This window comes from Myotis brandtii, unplaced genomic scaffold, assembly GCF_000412655.1.
Source record: "Myotis brandtii unplaced genomic scaffold, ASM41265v1 scaffold343, whole genome shotgun sequence".
NCBI lineage: Eukaryota > Metazoa > Chordata > Mammalia > Chiroptera > Vespertilionidae > Myotis > Myotis brandtii.
Genome location: NW_005363209.1, coordinates 2845575 through 2857306, shown reverse-complemented (window position 1 = coordinate 2857306; position 11732 = coordinate 2845575). Strand labels below are relative to the sequence as shown.

Here is an 11732-nt window from a genome sequence, read left to right as displayed (position 1 = left end):
TTTTTCTAAAAAAAAAAAAAAAAAAGTCAATAAAAAAATATCCTCCGGTGAGGATTAACAAAAAATAAATAAAAATGTATACATGCATAATTGTACGCTAAAGTATTAAAATTTATTGAAATGTTTTAAAATATAATGTTTACTATTTCAAGGTTAGATCAATTTTTACCATATTAATTATCTTTTTGAAAAATTGTTTTAGTTCTGGCAAGATACATAGCACTAAATCATATATATATATATATATATATATATATATATATATGCTAGTAACGTATATATATGTGTATATATGAATGTGTGTATATACACACAATTTATTTAATAAACTAAATAAAAAAGTAAAGTGATCTTTGTTCAGTAATGAAAACTTTTACCATTCATTTCACATTGCTTAAAAACAGGGAGAGAAGTGAAAGGCTGGAATACTATGCTTTGTTTTTTAGTTAAGAGTACTAAGCACTAAGTACTTATGGCAGTGGGAAGAAAAGGAGGCAGCTCAATCCCTTTTTCCTCAGAAGAAAGTGAGCCATGACTGAGCCCTTATTAGTGAACAGTGTTCCCAAAATTTATACACTTTTAGGGCATCAGAAGATGTTGTTCCTGCACCAGACCTACGATACCCATCTCAAGCATCACTCTCCATTCACTCAGCCCTTTTCTTGCTGGAAACCCTGTCTGAGGATTAAAAAAAATATGTCAAAAGGGATTTGAAATTTAGTGAGCCTCTATTCTCCACAAAGGCAGGAGAATGACACGTGCCTGATTATGCTGAGGGGGTTGGAAGTCAGGATGGAGAGATAGGTCATTAGCATGCCATTTTAGAACACCAAATCAATGCCTTTTGACAGAAAATATAATTTAATAACAATATATGGTTCTAAAGCAATGATAACTAATAGAAATATAATGTGAGCCACACATGTAATTTAAATTTTTCTTGTGGCCACATTTAAAGAAGTTAAAAAAAAGAGCAAGTATAGTGGGTTTTAATAATAAACTTTATTTAACCTTACATAATGAAAATACAGTCATTTTAACATGATCAATGTAAAAATTGTTAATGAGCCATTTAACTTTTTTTTAATACCAAGTCTTTGAAATCCAGTGCATACTTATATCACATCTCATTTTTGATACTAAATTTTAATTCTATATACTTGACCTGCATTTAAATTTCAATAAAATTTATAGTTAAAAAGAGTAGATTCAAAAAGGCAAGATGTTCCACACATACTTAAAAGATTTTCAATAACTAAATTGAGTCTCAGTTTTAAATTTAAATTAATTAAAATGAAATGTCATTTAATTTATACTACCCACATTTCAAGTACTCTGCAGTCCCATGTGTCTAGTAGTTTTTGTATTGGAAAACTATTTTCCAGAGGATTGTTGATCAATGTTATAATTCTGCTACCAAATGACTTCTCTAGGCTGATATCAGAGCTCACCAATAAAGCATATAACTTTAAAATTTCAATGAGGAAATATGTCAAATCTTACCCCTCTGACTAAAATGACATTTTATAGAACAACATGTTTTTGAGAAATTATGGATGAAATATACAATGTTTAAATCTCCAAGCTGTGAGATACATTGAAATGTTTTTATAATTTGATTCAGTGTACATGTTCTGTTGTACTCTACAAGAATTAACAGATCACAGCCATTCCCATTACAGGGTGAATGAAAAGCAATACATATACAAATAAATAAAAAATATTTGTAACATGCCTCTGTGAGAAAAGCTATTAAAAGAATGACAATATAAGCTTCAGATTTGTAAGTCACATAGCTGATAAAGGATTTATATCCAAAATATACTATAAAGAATTGTTAAAACTTAATAATAAGAAAACAAACAACTCAATTTAAAAATAAATAAAAAATATGAATGTCACCAAAAAGAAAATGTATGGATGGCCAATAAGTAGATGGAAGGATTTTTAATATTGTTAGTTAAGAGAGATGCAAAATTAAAATCATAATGAGATACCATTAGAAACCTATTAAAATGGATTTTTTTCATCTGACTATCAAATACTGGTGAGCATGCAGTCACAGGGACTCTTCTTCATTGCCGATGGAAATGAAAAAATGATACTGCCACTGTGGAAAACTGAGTGCTGATTTTTTAATATAGTTAAACATACACTTACCCTATGATCCAGCAATCCCACTCTTAGTTTTTTACCAAAGTGAAATTAAAACTTATTTTTACACAGAAACCTATATGTAAATGTTTATAGCATTTTTATCTATAATTACCAAAATGTTCTTCAAATGGTGAATGTAGCATAGCTATACAGTGAAATACTGCTCAACTATAGAAAAGAAGCCATATTGATTCATGCAATATCATGTATACATCTTAAATGCATTTTGCTAAGTGAAAGAAGCAGACCCAAATTACTGAATATTCTATGATTTCATATGTATTAAATTTTAGAAAAGACAAAACGTAATCCAGGAAACACATCAGTGGTTGCAGGGTTTAGATCAGGGGTCCTCAAACTAGGCCCGTGGGCCACATGCGGCCCGCCGAAAACATTTATCCGGTCTGCCGGTGTTTTTGCCGCCGCTGCCTGTCCTGCTTAGCAGCTGAATCATCCCGGGCCCGCAGTGCGCATGTGTGGAATGTCTGAGGGACAGTGAACTGGCCCCCTGTTTAAAAAGTTTGAGGACCTCTGGTTTAGATATTGGAGAGTTGACTCCAAAGTGGTAGCATGAGGAATTCTGGGGTTGATGGAACTGTCTGTATGGTAATGTGGTGCTAGACAAATGCCTGTGCACTCATCAAAACCCATAGAACTGTACAACACAAAGAGTTAGGTATATAGTATGCAATTCAAAATATGAAAACCATTAGAATGTTGGAATATCTCAAGATGGAATAGAAATTGTGACAAGTAAATCTACCAAATTACCAGTGTAAGACATAAACTCACTGAAGGCCTGGGAGGAGGCAGTTTGGGGGAAGGTGGTGCGAAATGATCTAGCCTATGTAACTTTGAGAAACAGTTTTGACAGGACAAAGACTAAGAATAATGCTAAAGAGAAAAATAACCATACATAGACCTTGTACTCTATTTGATAGTTTATTTTATTTTTAATTGAATTTATTGGGGTGACATTGGTACACAAAACAGGTTTCAAGTGAACAACTTAATAAAACATCATCTGCACACTGCATCATACACCCATAGCCCTAAGCAAAATCTCTTTCCATCCCCATTTTTCCTTCCTTGCCCACCTTTACCTATCCCAGCCCACTTTCCCTCTGGCTATCATCACACCATTTTCTGTGTCTATGTGCTATAAATATATGTTTTTTGTTTTTTTTTGCTTAATCCTTTCACCTTCTTTCATCCAGCCCTCCAACACCCCTCCTGACTGACAGCTGTCAATCTGTTCCATGTACCCATGTACCCATGTACCATGTACCATGTACCCATGTACCATGTACCATGTACCATGTACCCATGTTCCATATACCATGTTTCTATTTTGTTCATCAGTTTCTTTTGTTCATTAGATTCCACATATAAGTGAGATCACATAGTATTTGTCCTGGCTTATTTCACTTAACACAATAATCTCCAGGTCTATTTATGCTGTCACAAAAGGTAAGATTTCCTTCTTTTTTATGGCTGAGTAGTCCACTGTGTAAATGTACCACAGCTTTTTTTATCCACTTGTCTACTTATGGGCACTTGGGATGCCTCCAAATCTTGGCTATTATAATAATGCTGCAATGAACACAGGGGTGCATATATTCTTTTGAGTTAGTGTTTTGGGTTTCTTCAGATAAATTCCCAGAAGTGGAATCGCTGGGTCTTTTGAGGAAATTCCATACTCTTTTCCACAGTGGCTGCATTCCCACCAACAATGCAGGAGGGTTCCTTTCTCCACAACTTGTTTGTTGATTTATTGACAATAGCCATTCTGACTGTTGTGAGATAATATCTGCTTGTGGTTTTAATTTGCATCTCTCTGTTCATTAATGACTTTGAGCATTTTCTCATATGTCTATTGGCCATCTGTACATCCACTTTGGAGAAGTGTCTGTTCAAGTCCTTTGCCCATTTTTAAAATTTGGTTCCTTTCTCCACAACTTGTTTGTTGATTTATTGACAATAGCCATTCTGACTGTTGTGAGATAATATCTGCTTGTGGTTTTAATTTGCATCTCTCTGTTCATTAATGACTTTGAGCATTTTCTCATATGTCTATTGGCCATCTGTACATCCACTTTGGAGAAGTGTCTGTTCAGGTCCTTTGCCCATTTTTAAAATTCTGTTAATTGTCTTCTTGGTGTTGAGTAGTATAAGTTCTTTATATATTTTGGAAATGACCCCTTACCAGATGTATCATTGGAAAATATGTTCTTCCATTCAGTGGGCTCCCTTTTTATTTTGTTGATGGTTTCTTTTGCTTGTGCAGAATCTTTTTGGTTTGATGCAGTTCTACTTGATAATATTTCTCACAGGTGTACAAATTATTAATTATGAAATTTCTTTGCATACATACTAGGGTGAAACACATAAATACATTGTTAGTAATCAAAGTTACAAATAAGCAAAATGAAGTAGTTAAAATTAACATTGTAATACTACATAAGAGATGAAGACATCAATACGAACTCATTTTTATTTTAGTATACATACAGATAGATACAAAATAAGGGTAGCTATGTATGCATAGATGGGTATATATACATTACATATATTAGCTCTACCTCTTGAAAGGTCCTAGAAGTAGTAACACCACTGTCACAGTGAGCACATCTCAAGTTGATTTATTTTCAAAATATTTTCCAATAAAATGTAACCAGAAAAAATGGCTGATTCAAGATATAGGGCAAGAAAAATACCAGATGAGCCTGAAACATTTTATAGTGCCAGAAAATGAAATAGTGGCCAAAAATAATTATTGGGGCATGTCAAAAGGTCACAGTAGCCAACCAGAAACAATTCTGAATCACTGAAGCAAAAATGCTTTGAGCAACAAAATACTGATCTTATTAGATTACTAGAGGCCCGGTGCATGCACGAAATTCGTGCACTGGGGGGGTCCCTCAGCCCAGTCTGCACCCTCTCACAATCTGGGACCACTAGCTCACCTGCCTGCCTGCCTGGTCGCCCCTAACTGCTCGCCTGACTGATTTTGCTTAGGGCTATGGGTGTATGATGCAGTGTGCAGATGATGTTTTATTAAGTTGTTCACTTGAAACCTGAGATATGCTCACTGTGACAGTGGTGTTACTACTTCTAGGACCTTTCAAGAGGTAGAGCTAATATATGTATGTATATATACCCATCTATGCATACATAGCTACCCTAGTATGCACTTGGGATCCCGAGTGGTGCTTCGCCCGGGCCCCAGCTATGTCAGGAAGGACGTCCAGAATGATGTTCGGAAGATGTGCCCCAGCTTTGTCAGGAAGGACGTCCAGAATGATGTTCGGAAGATCTGGTCCATCTGGTCTAATTAGCATATTACCCTTTTATTAGTATAGATAACCTAATAAATAAAATAAATAACAATGAATCCACACTGATATAAATAAACAATTGAACAGGTAGATAAATGACAGGGGAAATCTTCCTTACAGAAAAATTCCAAATAATGTATGTATGTATGTACCTTACCCACTTCCCACTAGGTGAATCTTAATCCCTATCCCCTGGAGTGGGCTAGTCTTCGTGACTCAGAGAGTATAGAAATGAGGAAAACATGGTAGACATTACCTTCACAGAGTGACTAAGCTAAACATCTCCAAAATAAGTCATGTCAACCCCATGTACCCTGGCGTGATGTGGTAAGGACACCTCACTTCTGTGATATTCTTTCCCAAAACTCACTCTAATGTTGAGAAAAACATGAGTTTCTTTTATACACATTATGACATTTCAACCTTACACTGAGCATGTAAATTCAAGTAACTTTCCTTATTTATAAGTAAGAAAAAAGTCTCTAAGAGGTTAAGTGACTTGTATAAAAGTAGGCAGCTTGTAAGAGTTGAACATCTACATAGAACACACCTTGCTTCCCTAATCTCTTTTGTACTACATCAAGAAGTCCACACTATATGGAAACATGATTCTTAGAGTATGTTCTTGTCTTTCTTAACTTCCAGAGGTGCCCAAGCTCTTTTCCTTAATTTAAATAAAATTGTAACAAATTATATATCATTTTTTTTAAAAATCATTATTCCCATTTAAACCAAAAAATCTCTGTTCTCTGAAATGTCTAAAATATTTGTTTTTTGTTGAAGTTCAGAATCCAACCAAGGCTACTAGATTAGAAATCACTGTTGCTAATCTATTTTTGTGACATTAGATGCAAGTATGTTTTCACTTTAAGGAAATCTAATGTATGAGAACCCAAAAGAATCACAAAATCCACCAACTGAGAAGTGATTTTTTAAAATTATAGAATGATTACTTGTCTCACAAAATAATTTATCATGTCTTTTCTCAACAATATTCTCTGGTGCCATTTCATTAGATTTATACATCAATATTTCAGAAGAAATAGATTCATTGTACACAATAAAGAAGACCTATTCTTGGACATTGTGATCCTTTTCTTTAGTACTTATATCACTATTCCTATCTGCTGAAATTTCTCTAAGTTAGAGTGATCTCATAATCCATAGGCAGTTTTACTATGAACAAAATTCATAGCATACTCTCACTTATCTATAAATCAAGCTTTCTCTCTATTGCTTTCCAATCACAATGCTGACTTTTAGGGGAACTTATTTTATTAGGTAATTAAAAAATACTTGAATAGGCTATTTAAAAAGCTTCTTGAAAAAAATAAAAATCCTCTTGAATATGAGAGGGCGATAAACAATAAAAGACACACCAATAGAAAAACATATTCTACACTTTCAAATAATGGCATAGTGGCCGACAAATGCAAAATGAGTCTGGTCCATCTCATGTTTAAAGCTCATTTAATATGTCGTAATGAGTAAATATGCATTGAAAAGAAGACCCCCAAATCTCCTTCTCTGCTATATTTGAATGTCTAGAGTTCTCACTATTTTCTTGTTTCTAATCAAAAGCCTTTCTACCATAATTAAAGACTATTTTATTTTTTGGTTTTGGTTTTTGTTGTTGATCAAGCAGTTATTAAGAAGAGTTCCTTCTTACAGGACCTGTCTCTTTTACATTAAGCCTTCTTACTGTATAGCCTGGTGCATGATAGATACTAAAATATTTGAAGCATTCAATTTCTAAATAAAATTGAGCACATTTTCAGTGAGGGGAAGTGGGCTTAAAAGGATAAGTAATTTCAGGAGTCATTGGGGTGGCCTGGGTAGTGCCATAATGTGAGAGGCGCCGGAGTGTTTGTGATGACCTTTCTGAATATGCAGTGGAAAGTGATTCTAGACGCCTGATTGTATCCCTTCTCCAAGGAGATGTAGGTGGACTATGGACGAATAGCTGGATGCATGCATGAGTGGATGGAAGAGGTTGGATGAATGGACAGACAGATAATTTATTGTTCTGATTTGCTCCCTGATATCTTTCATGCCATCAATAACATTTTATATGGAACACTAGTTTAAAGAAATTGGGGATAAGTGGACACCTTACCCACTTCCTATGAGGTCAATCTTAATCCCTGTCCCCTTGAATATGGGCTTGTCTTCATGACTCAAATATAGAGAACATAATTTATATCTAGGTTACTTTGTTATGACACAAACATTGAAGCAATATTTTTTAAAAAAACTCAAGAAAAATGTATTTCCCATAGAATCCAACAACCCTAGAAATTCAGTTATTTATCCACATTTTCTTTTATTTTAATTTATATGTATACATTATTTTATATGACATAATTATATAGCACAAACCATAAACATCTTAACATATTCATTATTTTAAAGGTGTCTTTATAATGATTACCTAAATTTTTTCCAATCTTGAATATTTAGGTGTTTGTGGGTGTTCATATATTTTGAATACTTATCACATGGTTTGGTCCTTATTTTGGTTCATTTTCTTTTGCAGATGAAGTAGAATTATGACTTAAGAGTCAGTATTAAGAATGAACTAGGGTATGTGGCTATCCTAATACTTTTAAACTTTCTATTCCTTGCTTTTATCAGATGCAAAGTTGAAACAATAATAGGACTTATATTGTAGAATTGTTGAAAGGATTAAATGCAAAAATGCATAGCAAAGACATCAGGGTTTCTAAGGTGAGAGTGTCATTGATTAATTGACTTTCAGAAGTGTATTCTTTTGAGTGAGTCTTTCTGATCAACTGACTTTCTGAAATTAGAATTGTTACTAATTGGTTACTTTGCAAATGCCTGTTCACTAAGGTATGTTGCCATTAGTTGATCAAATTTGTGTGAAATCAGTTTTTATGATTTTTAGAACTGCAGGTTTAAAATTAATTCTGGTGACTACCACAGATACAGGAGCGGAAGGGGGAGTTATTTCCTACAAGTATAGGAACATTTTATTCTCAAGCTATATTTGAAACAACTATATGAGAAAAAATTTTCATCCAACTAAATTTTCTTTTCCACCTTAGTCAGCAACTGTGAACACTTTTTTAAAAAAATAACATTCAGTTTCTGAAATATTGGATTCTCTTGTTTCTACTTCCATCCCTTCTGTTTTCGTCCAACTAACTCTCCTCTTCTTTTGACTAACCCTTCCCAAAAGATCTATTTTTTTTCTTTTCTTTTTTCATTTTTGAAAAATATGTCAGTAAGACAGGTCTAGGTTAACTCACTGTGAGTGATGCCTATATCTTCCATTCTGTCACTTCTACAATCCACTGCTGCATCATCAAGAGATGACTCATTCCAGCCTGACTCAGGAAAAGAGCTTATATTCTAGGATCAAACCGACTAGCAAATGATTCCTGTTTCTTTTATTTGATCTTATGTGAGTAATTTAGATCTAATAAGTTTCACTTTCTTTATTTGTACAATGTGAAGTTTAGCACACTGGATGGTTTGGGGATATAATAAAATCATGCTAAGGAAACACATAGCATACCCTCTCTGTTGGGAGGAAATACGTAAATAATATATCTTCTTATTTCTGTTCACTTACTATCACCAATTGTCACATTTACTTTTCCTCAGAATTGCATAACCAAAAGACCCCTGAGGCCAAATATCAAAAGACCAATGTCTTTGTCTGTCAGGATGTTAGACAATTTTATTTATTTGGTGATAGTTATAATTCCTTCTCTATCTTAATATCATTGTGAGGATGACAAATTAAAATGTGATAATGGTTACAAAAGTACTAATATTATAAAATAACTGTTAGAATTTTTTTTTCATTGTCTCAATGAAAAACACTGTGTTGGCACTTAATATATGTGAGCTCAGTATCAGAGAGTTGATATTATTCCTAATATTTATGTTGAATAAATACCATTTATTTATTATTTATATTTATGAGAGAACTGAAGCTCAGAAAAATGAAGAAGTTGAGCCAAAGGTACTTAGCAAAGAGGCGGAAGAGCTAGAATTGAATCTCTGAATCTCCATCCCTATTCTCAGAGCCTTATGCAAGGTCTAATGATCAAAATTACATTCAGTTTCTTTTCACCTAGTAATCCTTGACCATTACTTGAACCATGCTCTGTCACTACCAAGCCCCTTTTAAAGTCTGCTGTTAACTTTCCTGAAGGCATTTTAGAGCCAGATTTTGCTGTCATTTACTTGAGGTTCAGCTGACTTTGTGACCGCCAGCTCTAACCAGTACAGTTATGCAGACTACAAGTGAGGTGATGTCATTTTCCCAAAACAAACACACACATACACAAACAAACATACACCCCCCTCCCCACACACAAGCCTTTGTTTCAGATTATTGTTGAGTTTAGTCATAATTTTTTAACTAAAAGGAGGAATCAGGCATTTGCTTCAAATTCTCATCTCTGAGGAGACAACTCGGTCAAAACAACATATTTCTTATTCTACTCTTCTCGACCTCCAAAGAGGCTTGTGGTTGTTTAGCCATCTCACGATGCTTCTAGAAATCCCAGCTTCCACACTTTCACTCCCTAAGTCATCTGGGAGTCACTCCCACAAATCCCCCAAAGTAACAGATTATTTTGCAGATACTATAAAAACCAAAAGAAATAATCTTTCTCCTTCACCCTATTACACAGAAAATTTCTCACCTGTTCCCAAACAAGTAAACCATTTCCCTAATATTATGGAGAGGAATTAGGGAAGGGCGTTGACCTAAAATTTACTAATTGCCTGAAATATGTCAGTAAGTGACAAGAATTATTTTTTTACTATCACCACAGTTCTACAAAGAGGAGAGGAGAGAGGGGCACTGGATGAGAGAAGATGAAGAAATTAGCCAAAGAACATACATGGATAACCCATAGGCACAGACAATAGTGTGGTGATGGCCAGAGGGAAAGGGCCAGGATGAGGGCTGGGTAGAGGTGGGCAAAAGAGGAGAAAATGAGGACATCTGTAATAATGTCAACAATACAAATAAAGTAAAAAAAGAAGAAAATAAAAGATTAAAAATGTGAATTATAAAATGGAAATAAGTACATATCTGTCAACAATTACTTTAAATGTAAATGGATTAAGTGCTTCAATCAAAAGGAGAATGGAAAACACTGGAGAAGGTCAAGAAACCATGAGGCCATGAAGGCAGTGGAAGTGGTACCCAACTGGATGATGAAACTAACTATCCAGACTTAGAATAAAGTCGTAGTGGAGAGAGCACCATAAGAGAAAGTCTCATGGAATAAGGGGAGAGGAGGAGAGAAGCAGCCAAGGTTCCCTGGGAAACTGCAAGGAGCAGCAGTAGTAGGTGCTCATCTGATCAGGAGATTCAAAGTCATGTTTTTGTTTGATATTAAATGAGGTGGGAGGGAGAGTGCTGAAGAAGTAGCAAAGAGGGACGAGGAAGTACCCCATCTCCAGGTTCAAAGCAGAGGTGGTCTAGACAAGAAAAGCCTACCACCTGAGAGGAAGGCAGAAGAACTGGTGTCCTTTAAAGCAAATCAAGTGTCAGTTGCAGCAGGGCTCATTAAATTCAGGAGGTCTAGAAACTTGGGGGGGGGGGAATTATTTCTTTGGTTTCACTAGCCTCTAACTAAAATTTAAATGTACTTCATTATGAGAGTAGGCAAAACCCACAGTAGTATTAGTACTACCTGTAACTTTGTAATCAAAAGAAATCGGATATTACCATTATAAATTACATTGTTGTAGAAAACTCAAAGTATTATGTATGCTTATCATTATTTTTAAGAAAGGGCAGTTAGCCCTAGCTGGTTTTGCTCAGTGGTTACAGTGTCGGCCAGGGGACCAAAAAGTAGTGGGTTCGATTTCGGGCATGTACCTTGGTTGCAAGGTTCCCCACCCCCTGTAGGGTTGTGTGCGGGAGGCAAACTAATCAGTGTGTCTCTTTCATGTTGATGTTTCTTTCTCTTTCGCCCTCCTCTCTCCCTTCCACTCACTCTAGAAATCAATGGAAAAAAATATCCTTGGGTGAGGATTTAAAAAAAAAAGGGCAGTTAAAACTCATCACTGGGTTTCTTTTTTTTTTCTTTTTTTAAATATATTTTATTGATTTTTTACAGAGAGGAAGGGAGAGGGACAGAGAGTCAGAAACATCGATGAGAGAGAAACATCGATTAGCTGCCTCCTGCACACCCCCTACTGGGGATGTGCCCGCAACCAAGGTACATGCCCTTGACTGGAATC

The 11732-nt window shown here is 35.0% G+C and overlaps 1 protein-coding gene across 1 annotated transcript in view; it reads left to right on the top strand.

Annotated features, from left to right (window-relative positions):
- The window catches only part of FUT9 (fucosyltransferase 9 (alpha (1,3) fucosyltransferase)), a 152294-nt gene that overhangs the window by 84192 nt on the left and 56370 nt on the right, over positions 1-11732 (top strand). The window lies entirely within an intron of this gene.